Raw genomic sequence first — 22972 nt, 5'->3', positions numbered from 1 at the left:
AAACGATTACTTTCTTTATGCAATTAATCTCCGATCTAAATATAATATGTGGTGGTTCGGTGGGCATTTGACATATAAATGAGTCCCTCGTGCACTGCTATACAAGCACTCCATAGGAGGCAGAATGGTGCACCAAACAGGTGAGAGAGATATTCCTCTGGGGGTGGGGGTGCTACACTTTGCTCTATGTACATTTAAAAGAATTGGTAAGAACATGCCTTGCAGGCAGCTGCACTACTGTCGGACCATTTTCAGGGGGGATATGGGGGGGGGGGGCAGGAGGGGCGGAGGGGGTCACAGCGAAGGCACGGACTGCTACACCCCAACTCTGGAGGCTGGGATCGTTTACCACTCGTGTCCTCTGGCCCATCCCCTCCACTTGATTTTTAGGGTCGACCCTGCTTCGCATGCGCTTGCGCATGCGTATCACTAGCGAGATGCTCGAGGAATTAGAAAAGGGCTCGGAGCCCCGTCCACGTCACGTCAGTGTCTTTCATTGGTTCGTGGGCTTGCCGGTGAGAATCTGCTTGCTTTGATTAGTGGAAGGCACGCATACGTCATGCCTTTTCTGGTGGTTATCCCTCCTCGAGCGCAGAGACCAAGTACAGAAAACATGCGAGGCTCGCTGTTTCCCATCAGGTTTGTGAACTACTTTTTCTCTATTTTCGCAGCGGGATCTCGCTTGGCAGAAGTAGAGCGCTTTGCATAATATTGACCCTGTGACACAGTTAATTGCACTTTTGCCGGTTACGTACATAATTGCACTTTTGCCGATAGGTTTCATTACGAGTGAACTCTAGCAAGAAAAATCCATTTGGGAGTTTACAACTGGTAATAGCTGTAACTCGGACAAATGCGAGACCCTAGTGCACTGCAAATGCTTGTTTGTGGTAGCGAGGGCGAGCAGTCAGTCTTCTCAAGGAGGTAGTGTGGAGTTAAGAGCTTACAGAACAACAGTCAAACAGCATTCACATTGTTGTTGAGCCCAGTGCTTAGCTTTAACAAAAAAGGTACTTTTAATTTCACAGCAAAACAAAATAATAGAAGGGTCGCTATACGAGTTTGTCATACATTGCTCTAATTATGCGGCACTACACTCCCATCCCTGCCCAGTAACTGCCTTCCTTCTCTCTGGGGCCCGGGATTCCACTATTACCGGCCCTACGCTATGGAGTAGGTAAAGTACAGGCTCAGGTGCAGATTACTCAAGTTCTCATGAATTGCATTGACTATTTAATTCAGAGTCGTAGGACTGCTTTGGTACCACAGTCTCAAGGTAGCACTGCAGTTTTACAGGTGTGCAGCTTAATCTCTCTCATACCAAGTACAGTTAAGCCCTGCGGTTACCTACAGTTGCTCATCAGTCGTTTTGACTGTACAGCAGGAATCAGGGCAACGTGGCCATTTGATGCAAACTACTACAGGGCTTATCTAAGCAGCAAATGTGTGGACAGGACAATCTCTGTTGGACTTTGATGAGGTAGGCTCCAATGGCACCACAAGTTCTCTGCGGTCCTCAGTGGTCTGCTGTGAACTGGTGCTTCAGCTGTCTGGGTTGGAGGCGAAATCCTCTTTGAGCATCAGAGCAGGAACGGCCACCAGGCCGGGTTGGGCTTCGAACCTCAGCAGCAATTTCCTCCTTCTATCCAACTTTGCAGTGGCAGCACCAGTCATGCAGGCCACAACAGCCTGCGAGGTCAACTTCGAGATGGCATGCTCCAGTGTAGTGTTAGGTGCAGCTTCTCCAATACTGTGCAGTGCTGGTGAATTATTGAAGATCTGCTCCTGGATGCCCTCTCAAGACCACATGCTTCCTCTTTATGCTCCTCACATCGGGAACATGCTGTGCATCTCTTCCTAAACAGTATGTTCTGAGGGATCAAGCACACTTCTTCCCCTCTCCTAGCAGGCAGACAGACGTCCAGGATTTTTCAGGCAGATCTTCAGCTTCTTCACCAGAAAGTGGTGGTTTCAGATGATGACTGCTTCAGCTCCTCCACCAGAAAGTGGTTGTTTTAGGTGACATCTGTGCAACTCTGGGAGACTGTCTAGGAAACTGGCTGTCGGGCAAAGATGAGCCCTGGTTTCACAGAATCTTTTGTGGTTGGGAAGAATTTGGGATTGGAACCTAGTAGGGGGGTATGGATTCTACTATTATACACGTTTATCAGGGAATATGGATACACTGCCTCAAACTTCAGAACTGGTTTGAGATGGTTCTCTTTCAGCTATCTTTCTGGGCTGCTCCAGACAAACCCTTTGTGTAAAGTAATGCTTCTCACAGCAGGTACTACAAAGACTCTCCAAGCAAGGAGTACCCACAATATGAGCAACATGGAGTGAATATTTTCTGCAGGTGGCTGTCACCAGCCTCCCTGAAGCAGTAATTAAAGACAGGCAAAAGGGCAGACCTGGCCTAGAAATGCTCCCACTTTAAACAACTGAAACTGCAGTCCTATCCTTCACCCCTCTCATTTACCAAATGACACTACTTAGGAAGAACTAAACAGCCGCCTCTTGTTTACAAAGTCTTCTTGAAATGTCTCTGGCTCAGGCTAGACCTGTCTCCCTCCTACTAGTTCAGTCTCTCGGCCTCCACCCTCCAGCCACAGGAATGCAGGCAATACACGCCCACTGTCAGGGGAGGCTATCTTCACCCTCTGTCTTGTGCCATGCTAAACCAGGGGCGTCCATTATAGGTCCCAAAGGCCAGAGTACTCAAAGTCTCTCTCTCACACACACACACACGTATTACAGGGTCATCATACAAGCACACACAGCGTACACATGGGATGTCAGTTCTAGGTGTTGATCTTAAATAATTTTGTAACATTACATGAGAGGGACAGTAAACTACACTCACTTGCAAATCAAAAGTTCTGATCACACTACACATTACACACAGACTTTTGCCACTGCTGCTTTATTTAATGAACCCAGAACAGAAAAAATAGTCCACTGTTCCCTATAAGTGCACACTCGGTGCACCCATCCAAGTTACAGGACAGGTCCTGTGGACCTTGCGCTGTCAGCGTCAGGCCTGAGCCCACACGTACACGCTAGATGAGCATGACACCTGGGACAAAGTAAAACTCAGGATACCAGTTTCACATGCACAACAAGGGAACACACCCTTATGCCATGCAGCGGATATTCTCATGCCAACAGATGTCAAGCCTGAATTAAAAAAGGAAGAGATGACTACCACAATATTGTTTTGTCCTTACATTTACAAGTTTTCCCCCAAAAAATCTATTCTCCCTGACTACACATTCTACATTCAGGTTGAGACTTATTCATTTTTTTAGAAGGCGAAAAACAAAGAATCTGCCAAAATATGGCAGATTTCTTATCGGCCCATTTTGCAGTATCCCTTCTCTACTTAGGCCCTCATTACAAGAATCACAGTGTGGTAATAAGGCACCAATTATTCCTTACACAACAGGTTGTGGTATTACTGCTACAAGTTTTAGGGTCCGAAATAGGGAACACATTCTTAAGCCTACATTTTGCATATTTATGGCATGCCAGCCACTGTTTGCTGGAGAATTTCAACCTTGCAAAATGCAACATGTAATCCCAAAAAGGTTATGTCCATATTGGGATTATAACAAAACATCCTTAATGTACATTAGAGGGTGGACTTGCAATCATCAACCTGTCTTGGGAAGTTAACCTCAAGAAAGACCGCATTTGGGGCTTAGAAAATTTCGATATAGTTACCATAACCTGCTTAACCATACCACAGGCATAACAACAACACTACTATCACCCTAATTGCATGACTGGCGTTTTTTTGGTCTAGGGGCCCAACTCCGAATGCTATGCCAGCACCAAAAACTAGCATTTATAAATGTTCTCCCTGGAACATAGAATAACCATACAGACCAAGAGATATTAGGTCTTCCGCATGTGGATTTCCCTAAGTCCATGGACAAAACCGTTAACATTATCCACATGCTCTGAGCAGGTAGAAAGTGTCAGCAGGAGCATGGTGTGGTCTGGAGGGTGTGGTCTGGAGGATGCAGTGGACTAGGATAGGTTTCAGCCTGTACAAGGGAATCGCGTTTTGCTCAAGCCTGTGCTACTGCAGGGGATGGGCAGGGACCAGGATGTGTTCTTGTCCATGGCCACTGCAGTGTGCAACATGGTCCGGCGCTTCTGGTTCTAGAATTATCTGGAGATCTGGAGTTTGGAGACCACAAGCATTCAGGGTCCTCGAGACGCTATTAATTGCAGATAGCCGAAATCTTCACTCCTTGTGAAATTCCACCACTCGTAATCAAGGCCTGTGTATACACTAACAGTGTATTCACACAGTGGGAGACATTCTCAATGGACTCACTTTCTGGCAGAATGTCCACCAGCACTTATGAACAAGGGTGGAATTTCCACCAGAATGGCCCCTTCGAAGGTAGATACAACCACTTAGCTTGAGGTACCTCAACCAACCTATCAGACAACCCCAAAAATGGCAATGGAAATAGTGCAGTCCAAACTAAAAAATAAGGCTGTTCCTATCTGAGCTTCATTCTTTTCCATCTAGGTTTCAGTTATCCCTAAAATATTGCAACCCAAAGGCAGGCAAAGGGGGATCCAAAAATAAGAAACATGCTTGCACTGCAATTCCAATCTGATCTTAGGAAGCTTTACAATACAATAATTTGAAGAGGATGTATATCCAAATCTTGGAATGTTTCTCTTTAGGAAATGTAAAACTTGATGCATAAGAGCTGGGTGTAAATGAAAGCTAAAATGGAAGCATTGTCCACTTGTGTCACCAATATAAGAAGCAACAATCTGAGGCAGCTTCCTCTACGACCCTTGCTTGGGAATATTTTGGCACCCTTCTTGGTGGTGAAAACTCTAGGTCTCTGTGAGGCTTTGCACTCGAACCCCCAACTCAGTCACATCAATAAAAACGTTTTTTATAGCAATTCAATTTGAGAAGTTCACCCACAAAAGACCTCTCACAGACCCAAAAACCCTGAAGGTTAGCAGTTTAGGAATGAAATTCTGTTACATTCTTGTGCTAGGTTCACAAATTCATTCATTAGGGGAGTTTTTGTTGGTTGTGACGGAATGTTGTCTCGCTTCTCTTCACATTGTGCTGGCCACTCAGTACTGACAGGTTCAGAGTACCCTTAATCAGTCTCTCCTCCCCACCCCACCATCTTAGTGACCAACCTACGCCCCCTGGTAGCAAGGTTTTCATAGGGCCTGGTGCACACACGGAAAACTGACTCTCTCATTACCGTTGGTGGAGTAAACTACAAAAATGATCAGGGTTCAACAGGCCCTTCGAGGCCCTAGGCCTCGGTGCCAATGCACCTGCTGCACCTACGGTGGCCACGCCCCTTGGGAGGGAGGAGTAGGGAGCGAGAAGAGGGGAGATTTCCTTTAGGGCTGTTTCATAACCAGTCACAGGCGGCAGCAGAGGCTCCTCTTAGGCAGTTCGTTCAACCCTCCTCCAATCTAATCTCTAATTTCTAAAAACAATGCCAATCCTTATAACCTCTAGAACTACGTGGAAATATTGACCACCCAGAAACGATAAACCCCAACAGGACCATTTCTAAATGAAGGTTTGCAGTTCCTGGCAGTAGCCAGCAGTCAGGCCTACCCCGTCCGGGCCATAGCTTCTCGTGACCTCTGACCTACGTCTACGCACTTCCTTCTGTTGTGGAGGAAGAGGTTTTACGTCTCTGTGATGCTGAATACGAATGCAGCGGTTCTAATCCTGCCGTCCTCTCTTGACCAAACTGGATAATCTCTTCCTGGCAAAAAATTCGCGAGTTTCCAAAACTAAGAATTTCTTACAAAAAGGCGAAATAACTGTATTGCTTGCTGTATTTAAATTGCGCGTTCCCATATTTTTCCTCCCATGTCCAGTGATTTTAACATTATACTTCTTGTTTTGCATCACTTTATGAGCGTCTTGTGACCGTCTCTATAACACTTTTGCAAGTGGTTTCTCATCCTATTTTTAACTCAATTAACATTTATGATCTTTTAATGAGCACTTCCCTTTTCACAACCTTAATCGGCGGTTACCACACCAGGCTTTGATTACCGAGAGGTGTGTCTTGGACTGCCCATTGAAGTGGATGTCTCCTGTTGCTACAGCGGTTCCACCCACGCCTCCTACGAGCACTGCTTGCTTACACCTACCCAACACCGGATAGGCTCAGCCACATCACAAGCTTGCACTGGCTGTGCAAAGTTTAGAGAATTTTCAAAGTCCCAGGTGTCATGACAACACGCCACTCCCAAAACCCCTAGGAGTCCGCCTCATTTCCTCAATACCGGCAGAAATCGCTTTCCAGGCTGTAGGTCCAAGTATCTAGATCACAAATCTTGACCTCCACATTTGTCGACTCCACAATATTGACTACCACATAGCTGCCAATAGACCTGATTCAGACAGGAGACTCCCGATGTTTTGGCTGTCTCCCATATGAAATCGCCTCTGCTTCAACAAAAATTATTGGGGGAAATATGTTCTCCAAATGATGGGGCAGATTTATGGAAAGGGGTGCTGCACCGAGTGCCGTGCCACTTTCCCTGCGCCTCTTATCACCCCCCCTACCACCACCAGGTGTGCGCCCTATTTGAAATACGGCGCACCATGGTGCAGGGTACGGGGCAATACCATCATTTCTCATGACACTATTGATGTACTCTGCAGGAGTAGCGCCAAAATATTGGTGCTACTCCTGCAGAGTACATAGGGCCCAATTCTAAAGAATGGAAGCCCCCTTTTAACGCCTGCTCTTGAGCAGGTGTTGAAAGTGCTGTAAAAAATGGCACAAGGAAATCTCATAGATTTCCTTACGCCATTTTTCCAGCTCCCCTAACAGGGGACCACCCCCTTTGCATACATTATGCCTGGCGCAGGAATGCATTCATTGTGCCACCCTGTAAATACGGCGCAGGAATTTCGGCCTTGTTGGGCCACATTAACGTGAAAAATAATGACGGTAATGTGGCACAAGGTAGCTCTAAGGCATTATAAATATGCGCCTATATTTTTTTAATCTCCCACTTTCCTTTTCTGAAATGTTTGCATGTAAGTGGCCATCTTATTGTCAAGGTAAGCACATATGGGGAAGGATAAATTTGCTATTCTAAATTCACTTCTATCTACCTTGACAAGCAAGAGCATTTAATATTGTGGAGTCGATATAAGTACAGGTTGGTACTAATATTTAAATATTCTCACTCTAAACCCCCTCATCGCGACATCAGTTCCAGCCCCCTTTTCATTTTTTGACACAATCGCTCACAGCATTCACTTCTGAAATCAACAGCCTGCCTCAGGGTCCCACTGCATTGCTTTTAGTCCTTTCTTGGTGAAAGAGAGCATTGACTCAAACACATTGTGTCCTATTCACAAAGGTAAATTTTGTCATCCAAAATATACTTTTTTTAACACCTGCCAAGAATCCACAAAGGGATTGCTTGAGGGCGTAAATGCACTAACTTCTGCAGATTTCTCCTCCATGAGTGGCTAGAAGGCCACAGGAGTAAAACCCAGCAAGATTGCATAACACAGGCTCTGATTGCGGCAATAGTGTCTGGCACAAACTCCCACTGCTGGCAGTTGCGCACCAAGCAGGTTCAGACTACTGGAAGGAACTTGTGGTGCAGAATCTGGACAATGACATAGACTCGTGGCTGTCTGCTTACAGGTCTGCATGCTACATGAAGCAAAAAAGACATCAGTTTCTTTAGGGTTGCCAATAACCCAGCTGCCATCAAATTTAAGGGATTCCTAGATTCAAAATGTTTGTGATCAAATTCTCCCCTTGAAGATTGTTAAAAAGAGCTCCCAAATGCAGAAAGAACAAGAAAAACAAATGCTAGCAAAAAGGACACTCATAGGTAGGACAACTTACCGAAACTTGTTCCACGATGAACCCCATACATGTGAGCAGGAGGACAATACCTGGCATATCATTCTAAGCGCATGGATTCCTTAACTGGTTACCTTTGATGCACAGAATAACAAAGGCTACAAAATATAACAAGGCTTCAAAATATGAAATTTTTTACTTTTTGCACTGCAAGAAGCACATCTCAACTGAATTTAAGGAAAATTGGTCAAAATGTGGACTATACAATGCAAAAGGTGTTCCAATTCTGTTATACTGCGCATGAAATAGGCCTCCTGGAAGTATGCAAAGACCCCGACAGTACCCTATTCATGCTAGGCTGTGCTCAATATTGAACATAAAGTAAAATTGGTTTTCTATTAAATGCTATTTGCTAAACTTGAAGTAATGAAGTCTGGATTTCAACACTTTAACACATGCAAAGATGGTGGTAGGAGGCCAGGAAGGCCTGCTTCCCGGAATATGCTCAATATACACATGCCCCGTCCTGAGTCCCCCTGTCCGCCTCTCCTCGTGCTAGAATCAGGTGGCAGTGCGTGTCACCGGATTCTAACCAATTGGGTAGGACAGAAAAGACAGTGGGAGTTCCTGTTGCCCATTATCACTCAGTCCCAGGGGGTGGATCCCCATACCCTTCTGCACGCACGAGGAAGTGGTGAGAGAGTACGACTAGGTGAAAGTTACATTATGTTGGTGTAATTCTGGTCATTTCTCCTTACGCTGCATAGTGAACTTTCAGAAATAATGCCATGTCGCCTAATTATGTATCATTCGCTGACATTTTTTACCACAATCGCTCTGAAATAATGTGAGCGACCAGTACACAAGCGGCTGTTGCTCCTAACACTTGTATTTTTGTGCTTTTGTGTTTTACTGCGAAATAGGTCCTTGACACATTTTGTGGTACAGTATAGCATTAAATGACAGATTTGCATTCTGCGTAATTACGCACAATTTTCTATCATTTCCCCCAAATTTCATGTGATTACATGAAAGCAAATTATATGAATTTCGTGCACCCCTAAAACAGAGGAATCTCCAGGACTCATCAAAGCCTTAAGCACATCAATTCCCTGTGTTTCCTTCATGCCCCTGCGTGGTGAAGCAGGCCACGTTGGAGGGGGGGTTAATCACTCAAACTGCATGTACCCACCTCCACCCAGTACCGCATATCCCAAAGTCCATGCCGTTAATATGAAGCTTTCTGAAATACATTTACCCATTCCATTTCTTGCCTGTGACCTAAAGTGGGCAGGGCATTTGCCCCAACTTGTTCCATCACTCCTCTTCCCCAAATGTTCCAAGAAATCCAGAGCATTAGCAGCATGGCTAATCCTCAGCATGTGACACCTAAGCCTTAACTTGCCCTATCATTTGCGGGCTCCTAAATGTGACAGAAACTTGATCCACCTGTCGAGGAGGTCAGTGGCGAACATGGAATGGCGCGCACCTGCGTCTGATTAGTATTTTTTTCCTCTATTAAGTCACATAAAGCAATTGACTGTAAATGAGATCCGTTTGGACTCACGCGTCTTACCAGCTGACTTCTCAAGCGAGCCATGCTCAAGTGTTTCCCAGTCCTGATGATGACCCGTGGATTTGTTTTCATTATTAAGGGTTGAAACGTCAATGAATTCCAGTTTAACAGAGCTGAGGTGACAATTGCAGTAAAAGGGGCTCTATCATGACTAGAACTTATTTACAGAAATGCTTTGCCACCCCTTTTTAGGTCGAGCATAGCATCACACAAGCGCTGCTTTTCCGACGTGTTGGTATGTATCTGGGCTTTTAACCACACCCACTTCACGTCCATCACTATCACTCGTTCATGGGCTTACCTTTCAAAATTCTGTGATGACATTGATAAATGGCTTACATTTGTCCTGCCTTGGGGTGGTTTTGTTACCGCCTTGGCCATCAACCCTGTTACATAGCTAATTGCACTTTTGCCGATTAGTCTGACTGCGAGCAAACTTCTTTTTCTTTTTGTGTGTCTCTTCACACTAATGCTCATGGCGGCCGTGGCGCTGTGAATAGATGCACTTATGTGAAACTGTTTTACTTTTAATTTACAATTTATGTGGCAAGAAAAGTCTGGTTAGGAGTTTACAACGCTAATAGCTACAATTCATGCAAATGCAAAACCCATTGCATTGCAAATGCTTGTTTTTATAATTGTATCTCTGGCCACTTGGGATTTTCTCATTATATGATTCTAAAAACTATGTTGTCTATCTTATTCATTATTGATATGCACATATCTTTGCAATATGCATGAAGTATAATTTGCTCCAGAAGAGCCAGTGTTTTTGATAATATTCTATTTTCTACTCTGTTGTTGGAAAGACCTAGGGGGTCATTCTGACCCCGGCGGGCGGCGGTCGCCGCCCGCCTGGAGGGAACCGCCATTCGGCCGCCCGCGGTCACAAGACCGCTGGGGCCATTCTAACTTTACCTAAGGTAGCGCCCGCCGGCCCAGCTGGAAAGGGTCCTGCAACACAGAAGCCGGCTCCGAATGGAGCCGGCGGTGTTGCAGGTGTGCGACGGGTGCAGTTGCACCCGTCGCGCTTTTCACTGTCTGCTAGGCAGACAGTGAAAAGCAGGCTGGGGCCCTGTTAGGGGGCCCCTGCACTGCCCATGCCAGTGGCATGGGCAGTGCAGGGGCCCCCAGGGGCCCCAGGACACCCGTTCCTGCCAGCCTGTTCCTGGCGGTAAAAACCGCCAGAAACAGGCTGGCGGGAAGGGGGTCAGAATCCCCAGCGCCGCCATGGAGGATTCGCCCAGCCGGGGGAAATCCGGCAGGAAACCGCCGGACCCGGTTTTCCGACCGCGGCTGTCGGAACGGGCAATGAAGCACCGCCAGCCTGTTGGCGGTGCTTCAGTCATCCGTGGCCCTGGCGGCCTTGGACCGCCAGGGTCAGAATGACCCCCGTAGTGTTTGAATGATTGTTTTCAGAGCCTGGGCGGGGCCCTTGGATTCGCTTGCCCAGCTGCTCCCTTTCTCCAGAGGTTCCAAGAAGGCCAGCGTGTCAGGCATAGGCATAGCAGTATGTGCTATTCCCAACAGGCAACTCCCATGCCTAGAACCCATAGACAGCACTTTTGAGATTTTTAATTTAAATTAAAAATCTGGCCCTCCTCATTAGATTCCAAGGCTGACTTGGCTAACTTTTGAAGCTCACTCGCTGGCTCATAACTACTATGTTTATATGTGTTCCTTCATCAGTTAGTTCTTTCAAATCTGAAAACCGATCAGTGTCCTGCATGGCATGTACCAGGGTGAAAATTACCTGAAAATAGTGTAGCTCATTGTCCTTGTCTGAACTCTATATCTTAGTTAATTACTGCTCTAAACAAATTGTACCTGTAAATAGTATACACACCTGGGTACAATTCAAGCTGCCAAACACATCTCACATACAGGATGTTTTGGAACACCTACACTCAGTGCTTAATTTGTAAAAGAATGAGTGCTGGTGCTTTTAAATGTTGGTGCACCAAATACGAAGGCTGAGTAGTCTTGTTTCCACCTCATGTCTCTTTAATCAACTACCAGACTCTCTCTGTCCATTTATCGCACTCTTGCAGGTCCCTGCTTTCTCCCTTTGTGATGTTTTTTCTATATTTCCTCTTCCTTCTCCTTTCCCTTTGTGTTTTTATTTTTCTCTCTTGTTCTCAGTAAATGTCTGAGAGGAAAAAAATGTGCTGGCCCACAAAAATGAGAGCAGCACATCGTTCAGGACTTTAGGGAAGCCCTGTGGTGTTTTCTTCTATAAGTGAGTGAGTGACAGTGAGCGAATACCCTTGCACAGCACTCTTTGCTTCTGCGATATCGGTACAATCTCTTTGCCTGGTGGAGGGATTTCACAAGAAACCACAATGTGATGGTCCATCCATCACTTTTAGGGGTGTAGCCATGATACTGGATTGGATGGAGGGACTTACAAAAAGTCAAGCACGGTGAAGCCATTGGGTCTGGTTTTAAAGTGACAATGCGTGCATTGCAAACACAGGTATGCAGGAATGTAATTTTATGCGATGGAACATGAAGGCCAAGCCTACTGGCATGTTAGTGGCAGTTGTGGAGATAATGGTGGTGGTTATACCAGTAGTATTGGTGGTAGTATTATTAGTGGTATTGGTGGTGGTGTGATAATGGTAGAATGGACTGGTGGTGGTTTTGGTTAGATGATAGTTGTTGTGTTGATACTTATTGTGGTGAACTGAACATAACCTGTATTTGTAAAGTGAATGTATGGCCAAGTCTTGAGTCTCCTGGCGTTGAAATAACAGATGTTTCTTGTTACCCATCTCAATGGTCCTCATATTAATGATGTCGGAAGGACAAAGGCTGAGTGGACCTGCTGGGATTCGACTCTGACCATGAGGTCAAACACAGAACCCTGGACTGGATGCATTAGCCCTCTGATCCACCAACCTGGTATTATGTTATCACTGCTGCCAGAGTTAGTGCTGTTGGTGGTGATGGAATTTGACTTGGCAGGTGGTGGTGAGGTTTTATTAGCGTTGATGGTTGTAGGGGTGTTGTGAAAGTGTTGGCACTGTGCTATCGGTGCTGGTGTGGTTTTGGTGGTGGTGGTGATATCATCAGTGGTCTTGGTGGAGCTGGTAACAGTGGTAGTGATCTGGTGGTAGGTAAGGTGTAAATGTAGTTGACGGTGGTATTGGTAATGGTGGTATAGTTGATGTTGGTCATTTGTGGTAACAGTGATGGTGTAGTTCACCGTGATACTGGAGGCGGTGGTGGTACTGGAGGCGGTGGAGGTACTGGTGGTAGCATTATTGGTGGTTACATTGGTGTGTTTGTATTGGTTGTAATAGAAGTAGTACTGGTTGTGACATTGATGGTATTTGTATTGGTGGTGGCCACTTGCTGGAGAAGGCAGTGTTGGCAGTGGTATTTTATGTATGGGATTAGAAAATTCAATGTGACACAATGTCTGGTGGTCGAGGGCACTATTTAGTTCTAAAAAGCATTCCATTGGAGGAGGAATGATATACCAAACAAGCAATAGCATGAAGTTAAACAAAACTACTCCTCTTGGCAGAGCCAACACCCGCTCTATGTATATTTGAAACAATTGATAATAAAAGGTCTGGCACAAACGAAAGCTGTTTGCAACCAGATTTAAAAATGTCTATTCTTTAAGGAAAATAGTGTACGCTCGAAATTGAAACAAAGGCTACACAATCCATTGGATTTTTCTAGGCAGTGACACTTTTGGCATCCTATAATAAATGTATTTGTGTAGGTAATTGTATAACATATACTAGCTCAGGAGCAGAGAGCTGGAGAACACACAAGCACAACAGCCCACCCCACGCACGCTCTAAACTATGCTTTGTTCAATGGTACTCGTTTTACCAACCTCAGAAGGATGAAAGGCCCTGAAGAGATCATAACCTGTTACTTGCATGCCAAGCATAGGTGTTAACAGCAGGAACAATATTACAGTACAACCATGAGTTATAACCGCAACAAACAATTAAAACAAGTTAACATCTTGTTAAAACTACGAATAGATAATTTAGTTCCTTTATTTGCAATGTGCAGCAGTGCCAGGAACCCAGATTCAAGAACAATATAATATATTAAATATATAATAAAGAAGGGGTGACAAACAGGGGTTGGGTAGTTTCGGTTAACAGTAACTACATATGACAATTTATGATCATTCCTAAAAACGGTATTCAATTAAATATACTCATGAAAAATATAAGGGGTACTAACGTATATAAACGATTAAGGTGTGACAATATGTTAGTTTGTACATTCAGGGAAGCTTAGTAACCTCTTCGGAGCTAATTAATTTATAAAAAAATATATTTTGCCGTACAATAAAAGGAAAGGTTAAATTAACTCTTTTTTACAATAGGACAACAAGTTTGAACTAAATGTTACAGCAGTAGGTACTTACCACACCGAGCTATCTTCGAGGTGTGTACAGTGCTGAAGTAGCACAAAGTCCCGTTTGGGGAAAGCACTCCTGGCAGCACGAATCGATCACAAACATCGACTCACGCCTTGTTTTTCTAGATTTTTCATTCCTCATAAACATTCCTCCGGGCCTCTCCCAACTAACACTGTCAAGAGTTTACACCCTGGGAGGTGTTCGCAAGCGGAAGCAGTGGGTGTGCAAGGCATCCACGAGGAGCGACTCTTTAGTTACACTGACTGGAAGGATGCAGTCATCCATACTGTCAATGTAAACAACTCCACGAGCCAGAAGAACGCGCTCAATGACATTCCACAATCACGGACACGTTTCGCCCTGCTTGGTGAACCTCTGTGTGAAAAGGTTACTTACTGTGCACTCACAGTAAGGAAGACTACATGAAGCCAGGCGCTACACCGAATACCGAAGAAAAGGAGAAATAAAGTCTCAAACTAAAGCGTCATGGCTTATAGATAGATACTGGACTGCAAGTACTTACTATGGTTAAAAAGATGCAGGTGGGTGGAATCTGCTGGAAAAAAACATAGGTTTGGGGGAGAAGTTTGGTCCGAAGAAACCAACTTTCTACAATCAATCAATCAATCAGGTAATTTGCAAAGCGCTCTACTCACCCGTCAGGGTCTCAAGGCGCTGGGGGGGGGGGGGGGGGGGGAGGGGGGGTGTTACTGGTCGAATAGCCATGTCTTGAGGTGCTTTCTGAAAGACAGGAGGTCCTGGATCTGGCGTAGATGGAGTGGTAGGGAGTTCTACAGAATGTGTTACCTGCTTTTTTCACTCATCGGTTTATCACAGGCAATATTTATCTCGTTTTTTGAGTTACAAAAAGTTTGCACATGCCACCTTCACGTCTGCACTCAGCTTTCATTATCACTCGAAGGCTTGCACAAGAGGCCCTGGGGGACCCCAGGCAGGCAGCTGGTATGTAAGGAGGCATCCCTGAAACGTGCTGCCGCAGCCTGCTGGCAAGGAGCTGACTCTTACCACGTCTTCTAAGCACACGGTGAATTAATTCAGAGCAGTCTGCATGAATGCAAGTGCTTTGTGGGTCCATGAAAAAGCGGGGGCCCTCGACTGTGCTTATATTACACCAACAAAAAAATCAGTCAAAGCGAGTGGTACTTGCTTTTTTTCTCTGTTAGACTGCCTCCAAGCACTGTCTTGACGTCGTTGGGGTCAGGGATGAAGGTGGTTGTTGTGGAATCTGAAACTGGTGGTCTTTGGTTCCAACCCCCTTTGGCACTTCACTGCACTTTAAATCGTGTAATTGTGGGCTGATAACTAAATCTTCAGGAGCCTGGTATATGTTGAATGTGAATCTCAATTATCTATCACGAGGACAGTTTGGATTTTTATAGGGGAGCAATGCAATTTAAATCACCTCCGAAGATGCTCTGCGGGGGCGCTGTGGATATTTGAAAGTTAAAAGACCAAAAAATGACAAATTGCAAAGCAGAACAACCGTACAAAAAATAACCCACTACTGATAAAAAGTCCCGCGTACAAACACTCCAATGAAAGAAACTAAACAGTCAATCTTCTGCAAGTGCCCTGCCCTCTGCTAACACCATCGACTGGCGATTTTAAATGACTTTATTTTGCATCCTTACCGTAGCGCCAACTTACCCAAACTCTAGGCTCTCTCATCCAAGGCGCTACTCTTTGCTGCTGAACTGAAGCTGACGAGGCCGGGAATGCAGAGCGCGCGACCATAGTAACTTCAGCTTCTCAAACAAACCCACCCTCCCCTCACCCGCTCCGTGAGCTATTCTGGTAGCCCAAAGGTGTGGGCGACAATAAGTCACCGAGCAGGTATTCACCGCGCGGGGAACTGGCCACCAGACTTCCAGGGGCGTGGCCGCGGGCGAGGCTGCTGTCAGAAAGCACATGCGATAAGCAGGAATGCCAGATTCACAAACAGGTTAAAAAATACCACATGCCATCGGAGGTCTGAAGAAACTCGGAAAACAGCGAGCGAAGTTAAGCAAGGGCAGGGCAGGGGTAGATGAATCAACAAGCATTGGCAAAGCCAAAATGCCTCGGCAACATGCTGCAATGGTTAAATATTTATTGGAAGCATACGCTACAAAAATAATAAGAAAAAAGTGCTGAAGTAGATACGGCCACCACATGCTTACACTATAATAAAAAAAAAGTTCAGTGAAATGGATTGTTTTACTAGTGATGTTTTATAAATAACACTTTTTATCTGTGCCACGCAGTCTACTATTACTATGACCATCATTACCAGGGCCGGCCTTTAGCATATGTGAGCTGGGCTGATGCCCAGGGCGCAGACCATCAGAGGGGCGCAGGAAGCTACCTGCATCAGTCTTCCTGCAACGAGGCTCCAAAAACCAGTGCATTTAAACACCGAATCTGGATGCTGCTGGGGCCTATTTCTGTATTTTGCCTGAATCTCTCCACGTCTCTCGTTTCTGTTGCCCTCCTCACTTTACCCATACCTCCATTTTACCAACACAAAAATAGCTAAAAAAAGACGAACGGGTGAGAGCAGCACAATTGATTTTGCCCATGGCTCTCTCTGAGCAAAGGCCAGCTCTGATTATTATTACTATTATTATTAATATTTAAGGAGACACGAAAAATAAAGACTTAACCAAACACTCAAATCACAGACAAATAAAATTTTACTGTGTCACAAACTTTATAATAACAACTGTAAAGAGAAGGTGAAAAATACATCACAACATACCTTTGCACTTGCAGTGGGATCAACACAAAGAGAGGCTTACTATAGCTAAGAAAAATATGTTTTACAAAAAAGCACATTTTTAAAGCAGCTTTGTCTAAAGAGAAAGGAACTATTTGTATGCGGATGTGAACAATATGCAGAGGGTTTTTGCAGTCACTCAAAGTGAAGAGAGCCAATGGGTAAAGTGGGCGTCAGTGCTGCTCCATGATGTGGTGGGCAGAATCAAAATGTGAATGACAATGTAACTGACCAACAGATTAAGACTGCAGCCCATATACCTCTCTATGTCTATATGCTATGTGTACATGTTTTTGAAACACTGTAGTCTAGTTATGCAACTACAGCTGTCCCAAAGGCCAAACCTACAAATAACAAGCATCGGCAAAGCCAATAGGTCTGGCCTTGGCCAGTGTAGGATTTGTTTCTTTGCAACATCTGCAGTAAAGTACTTGCCTCAAACAAAGTTCTGTATGCACACACTCACCTAAAAGGAACAGTTTCGGTTTAAACTACATGCTGCTCACTGGCTTCATTTTATTCATTTTGCATACACTACTGTGAAAAAGAAACAATATATAAGAAGCAGAAAATAAAGTGCTTGTAATTATGGAAAAAATGCAACAAAATATTTAGAGCTGATGCAGCATATGCATGTGTTTATTCTAAAATGTAATTTTTTTGTATAGCTACCTTCATAGCCACCGTCGAGCTTGCAACAATGGTGCAGGATCAGTACAACCATAACAAAAAAGTATTAAAAATTGTCAGACCATGGAGATGGAACACGTACACAAAAACAAGTTCTTATTGGTTGAAGGACACCTTTCCCCTTAACAAGGAAGTCATTGTAATGATTAAGTAGGAGAAAGACTTCTGGAATTATGAGGCATAAGGGCCAATGCAGTAGGGTTTCACTTAATTGTGCAGCAAAGCTAGGGGAATTAAGCAGCATAATGTAACATATCTGTGGCACTATTATTTCATGTTGTCATTTTGATAAAAGAAATTTGTTAAAATCTCCCTATTATGCAACAAATGATGCATTGCGTGGTGTGTATGGTAAAATCATAATATTGTGGAGAGTGCCCTAGCCGGCTGTCCGGGGTACAAGTTCAAAGGGAAAAAATGAACCAGAAGAACCAGAACTTGCTAACGCATCCTTTGTGGCAGCAACTGCTAGAAGGGGTCCATTATGGCTTGAAAGAAACCTTTTGCATACAGTGTTATATCACTTGTTAAACCTGTCAACCTTAGGGTTGAATTCCCCCAAACGTTTTGCCCGTTTGCCTCACATTTTTGCTGATTCTTTTTGTTGACCTTAGGACTCTGAGCACTTTACCACTGCTGACCAGTGCGAAAGTGCATGTGCTATCTTCCCCTAAACATGGTTGGATTGGTACATCCACAACTGGCATGTTTAATTTACTTATAACTTCCTAGTAAAGTGCGCTTCATGTGCCCAGGGCCTATAAATTAAATGCTACTAGGTGAACTGCTGCACTGCTTGTGACTCCCACTCAAGTAGCCCTTAAACATATTTCAGGCCTGTCGCTGTAGAGCCTGCATATGTAGTTTGCACTGTCAAGTCAACTTGGCATTTAAAACCTCCTGCCAAGACTTAAACTCTCCTTTTATTACATATGTCACCACTAAGGTAGGCTCTAGGTAGCCCATAGGGCAGGGTGCTATATAATTAAAAGGAAGTACATATACTTTTAAGTTTTACATGTCCTGGTAGTGAAAAACTCCCAAATTCGTTTTTCACTACTGTGAGGCCTACCCCTCTCATAGGTAACACTGAGGATTCCTTTTCACATTTAATAAGCTGTAATTCCTAATTGAGAAGGAGTGGGTATGTCATGTTTAGTACTTATGTAATTGTAATAATAAATCCTCTTAAGGCCAGTTATCACTCTACACGGTGAGCAGCTCCACCAACCTGCCCCGTGTCCCGACCCCACCCTCGCTGCTGCTGCGACTTCGAGGCCCTGCACCACCCGCAGGCTCCCGCCTGTGCCTCATCCCTGGTGTCTAGTGGTTGCCGTAAGTATTGTGTGTGTATCCTGTAATTTGAGTTAGTGTTTTTGTGCCATCTTCTGTGCCTTTTTCTGTTTTTTTCAGACTCTGTCTTGTGCCTTCCTTGTTTTGACTCTGTTTATTGCCTTTTTTCTTTTTCCAACCTTTTCGCCGGTTTTCTCCGTTCTCCTGTTCCCGCCCCCCCACACCCCCAACTCCCACCTCCCAGCTGCTCCTCCCTCCCACCTTCCCTTCTTAATGGCGCCCGCTGCGCGGCGCTGAGAGTGACCCCTGATCTGCCTTAAAGCCATGCATCACTCTACACGCTGAGCAGCTCCACCAGCCTGTCCCTGTGTCCCCAAACCCGCCCTTGCTGCTGCCGCGAGTTCGAGGCCCTCCACCACCTGCAGGCACCCACCTGCGCCTCATCCCTGGTGTCTAGTGGTTGCCGTAAGTATTGTGTGTGTATCCTGTAATTTGAGTTAGTGTTTTTGTGCCATCTTCTGTGCCTTTTTCTGTTTTTTTCAGACTCTGTCTTGTGCCTTCCTTGTTTTGACTCTGTTTATTGCCTTTTTTCTTTTTATGACCTTTTGACCAGTTATCTTCCTTCGCCTTCCCTGTTTTGACTCTGTTTATTGCCTTTTTTCTTTTTCCGACCTTTTGACCAGTTATCTTCCTTCTCCCGTTCCCTGCAGCCCCACCCCCCTCGAACCGGGACATCTTGTTTGGGGTCAAGGGCAACAAGTTTTTATGTTTACTTTGTCCTTGGGACAAGTAGGCCCAACCCTCTGCAGCACAAACCCTTTGGCTGCCTGTTTACAGAGAGTGGAACTCTCTGCAGTTGAGGTAATATGTTTCCAAAAGATAATGCTGTTCGAACTTGTATTTATGGTTCATTATTTGAAAGCCTTCATTATTAGGGTGAGTGCTGTAAATAAATGTTTTAAGGTCACACTTCACTACTGACGTTGGTTCCAGTACAAAAAAAATAAAAACGTGTATACACATGTTTGAAAAGTTTAGGCTATGAGGCTAAGTATAATGCTCCCAGAATGCTCTCTGATTAGATGCAAATGAAGTGTCATTTAGTAAAATGTTTTGATGCATGCTAGTATTTCCCAAAAATATTTCTAATGGAAAATCAGTGTAACCATTTTCAACACGATTATGGGAAGCATGAAAATAAACAAACACTGACAAAGCCAACTGATCTGACATATTTTTATAAGTCTTTTAGTTTCATCAATGCGTGTCTTGTTTTGACATGGCTTTTGTAACACTTTATTGTTGTGGGAGCTACCAGGCCCCCAACATTGTAACAAACACTGGCAAAAAAAAAAAAATGTTTTTGAACTCTAAAAGCACACGTTGCCACCAGTGGCATAACAAAGGCCCACAGCCGCCCCACAGGGGGCCCCTTCAGCAGAGCACCTGCCCTGAGTGAGTCTGGAGAGGGGGCTCCTCCATGTTCTTTGCAAAGGTTCACCCTCCAGTTTCGTTACGTCACTGATTGCCACTGTAGTTCCTGACACTGAACAAAACTACTTTGTGTGCCAATATGCTCCTTGTGGAAGAGCAGAATGCGATCACTCACAGTAAAGCCAGCCGAAAGAGAGTGAAATAGAAGTTTAATAAAAACAAAATGTCTTTGTTAACACCAGACCTAATTAGGGACCAAGACCCACATGTAGGTAGCTTTTTGCATGTCGCAAACAGCGACTTTCGCTGTTTGCGACTTGCAAAAAGCACATTGCGATGCACAAACCCAGTTTTGCGATTTGGTAACCTGGTTACCGAATCGCAAAACGGGTTTGCGACTCACAATTAGGAAGGGGTGTTCCCTTCCTAATTGCGACTCGCAGTGCAATGTAGGATTGTTTTGCGAACGCGGGCGCAAACCAATCGCAGTTTGCACCCATTTCAAATGGGTGCTAACACTTTCGCAAAAGGGAAGGGGTCCCCATGGGACCCCTTCCCCATTGTGAATGTCACTGTAAAAAAAAATTCAGAGCAGGCAGTGGTCCTGTGGACCACTGCCTGCTCTGAAAAAATGAAACGAAAACGTTTCATTTTTCGTTTTTGTAATGCATCTCGTTTTCCTTTAAGGAAAACGGGCTGCATTAAAAAAATTAAAAAAAACTGCTTTATTGAAAAGCAGTCACAGACATGGTGGTCCAGCAGGCCACCATCCCTGTGAGGGCCGCCATTCGCAAGGGGGTCGCAAATTGCGACCCACCTCATGATTATTCATGAGGTGGGCATTTGCGAAGCCCTTGCGAATCACAGATGGTGTCAGGGACACCATCCTACATTCGGATTTGCGACTCGCAATTTGCGGGTCGCAAATCTGAACCTACCTACATGTGGCCCCAAATTCTTAAAGAAAGTCACAAAAGTGCACCCATGGTATATGTCGTACCCCTATAAAATATTTGTGAACTGTATTTTAGCATGGGTAAATACGCATGTGTATATTTGCTCATGTGAAAATCTATTGAGCATTTGCAAGTTCATTTTCCCTCCAGCCACTTTCTTCCCAACCCTGGAAGAAGTTCTAATTCTGCCATTGTCAGGAGTAAATGTCCAACCTTTCTTATTATGGGAAAATATTAGAGAGAAGCTGCTGAAAAACTTTAAAACATGCAGGTTAGTAGGTTTGCAGACTCAAAGGCATTCCAGCCCTGGAACTATTGCTTACTGCTTCCTCCAGCCCCAGTATGCAGATCTGCAGAAAGGTGGCAAAATAAGGAAATTGCTACAGTAGGGATTGAAACTGCAAGTATTCAAGCCCTACTATGGTAGTAGCCCTGGCATAATCAGAGAGGCTATTATCAGAGCTCTTACATAATGAGATTGCTGCCATAATTTGGCGCCACACTAAATGGCACCAAAGGGACAAGTAGATCTTTTTATAGGACAAGTAGATTTGAGAAGCAACCTGTCCCCTGGACAAGTAGATATTTTAATAAATTCCACACCCCTGAACTCCCATCTGCCACTGCCTCCCGCCTCCCAGCTGCTCCTCCCTCACACCTCCCCTTCTTAATGTCAGCCGCTGTGCAGCGCTGAGAGTGACCCCTGACCTGCCTTAAGGCCAGGCATCACTCTACACGCTGAGCAGTTCCACCAGCCTGCCCCTGTGTCCCCGACCCCGCCCTCGCTGCTGCCGTGAGTTCGAGGCCCTCCACCACCCACAGGCACCCAACTGAGCCTCATCCCTGGTGTCTAGTGGTTGCCGTACGTATTGTGTGTGTGTCCTGTAATTTGTCTTAGTGTTTTTATGCCATCTGTGTGCCTTTTTCTGTTTTTTTCAGACCTGTCTTGTGCCTTCCCTGTTTTGACTCTGTTTATTGCCTTTTTTCTTTTTCCAACTTTTACGCCGTTTTTCTTCCTTCTCCCGTTCCCGCCGCTGCGTCCCCTGCGGCCGCCCCCCTGCGGCCACCCCCCTTGTGCCCCCATTTGCCACCGCCTCCCAGCTGCTCCTCCCTGCCACCTCCCCTTCTTAATGGTGGCCGTTGCGCTGCTGCGCCGCTGGTGCGCCAGAGGCAAGCCGGTCTGCGCCCGTCCATGCCTGGAACGTGCCCAGTGCAAGTCCTCCTGCCCCTCGTACCTCCCACGCTGCCAGACACCGCTACACCGCAAAAGAACTCCTAAAGCTCAACCCCGGCGACCCCACCGCCTGCGTCCAGACCTCTCCTAGGCGCACCCATGGACCCTTCTCATGCCGAACGTGCCACTTCACCTGCGCTCAAGCCACTAAGCACCACAACAATGCCACCCACCTCAACAACCTCAGCTGCATCCTCCTCAACACCCGCTCTGTCCACAAGCACGCCGTCGAACTCTGGGACCTGCTCACATCAACCTCCCCAGACATCGCCTTCCTCACCGAAACCTGGATGAACCCCTTATCGGAACCCGACATCGCCATAGCCATCCCTGAGGGCTACAAAATCACCCGAAGAGACCTCACCAACAAATCAGGAGGAGGAATCGCCATAATCCACAGAAGCTCCATCAGGATCTCAACCAACACGGACGACGCCCTAGATATCGTTGAACACCTGCACTTCCAGATTTACGTCAACACCACCCTGAGAGGAACCCTCATCTACAGACCCCCGGGCCCCCGCCCACAATTCTGCGATGCCATCGCCGAAACAATCAGCACCCACGCCCTCGCCTCCACGGACTACATGCTCCTTGGCAAACTGAATTTCCACCTGGAGAACACCGACAACAGCAACTCCTCAGCTCTACTGGACAACCTCGCCAACCTCGGCCTCAAGCAACATATCACCACGCCCACCCACTCAGCCGGCCACATACTCAACGCCATCTTCTCCTCCAGCAGCCACGTCACCTTCACT

General features: G+C 45.5%; 1 protein-coding gene across 4 annotated transcripts in view; it reads right to left on the bottom strand.

Annotated features, from left to right (window-relative positions):
- The window catches only part of PAQR8 (progestin and adipoQ receptor family member 8), a 163658-nt gene that overhangs the window by 29193 nt on the left and 111493 nt on the right, over positions 1 to 22972 (bottom strand). Inside the window, exon 3 of one of the 4 annotated variants that reach the window (XM_069236141.1) lies at positions 17071 to 17141. The exons of 2 other annotated variants lie outside the window; for them this stretch is intronic. The gene's annotated coding sequence lies outside the window, so the exon portion shown is untranslated. Of the gene's footprint in view, positions 1 to 15496; positions 15609 to 17070; positions 17142 to 22972 lie in introns of those variants that run through there. One more of the 4 variants, XM_069236144.1, reaches the window with a different exon arrangement.

Source organism: Pleurodeles waltl, chromosome 5 (assembly GCF_031143425.1).
Source record: "Pleurodeles waltl isolate 20211129_DDA chromosome 5, aPleWal1.hap1.20221129, whole genome shotgun sequence".
In the NCBI taxonomy this organism is placed as follows: Eukaryota; Metazoa; Chordata; class Amphibia; order Caudata; family Salamandridae; genus Pleurodeles; species Pleurodeles waltl.
Note: the sequence above shows the minus strand (reverse complement) of the source record. Positions and strands in the feature narration are given on the sequence as shown.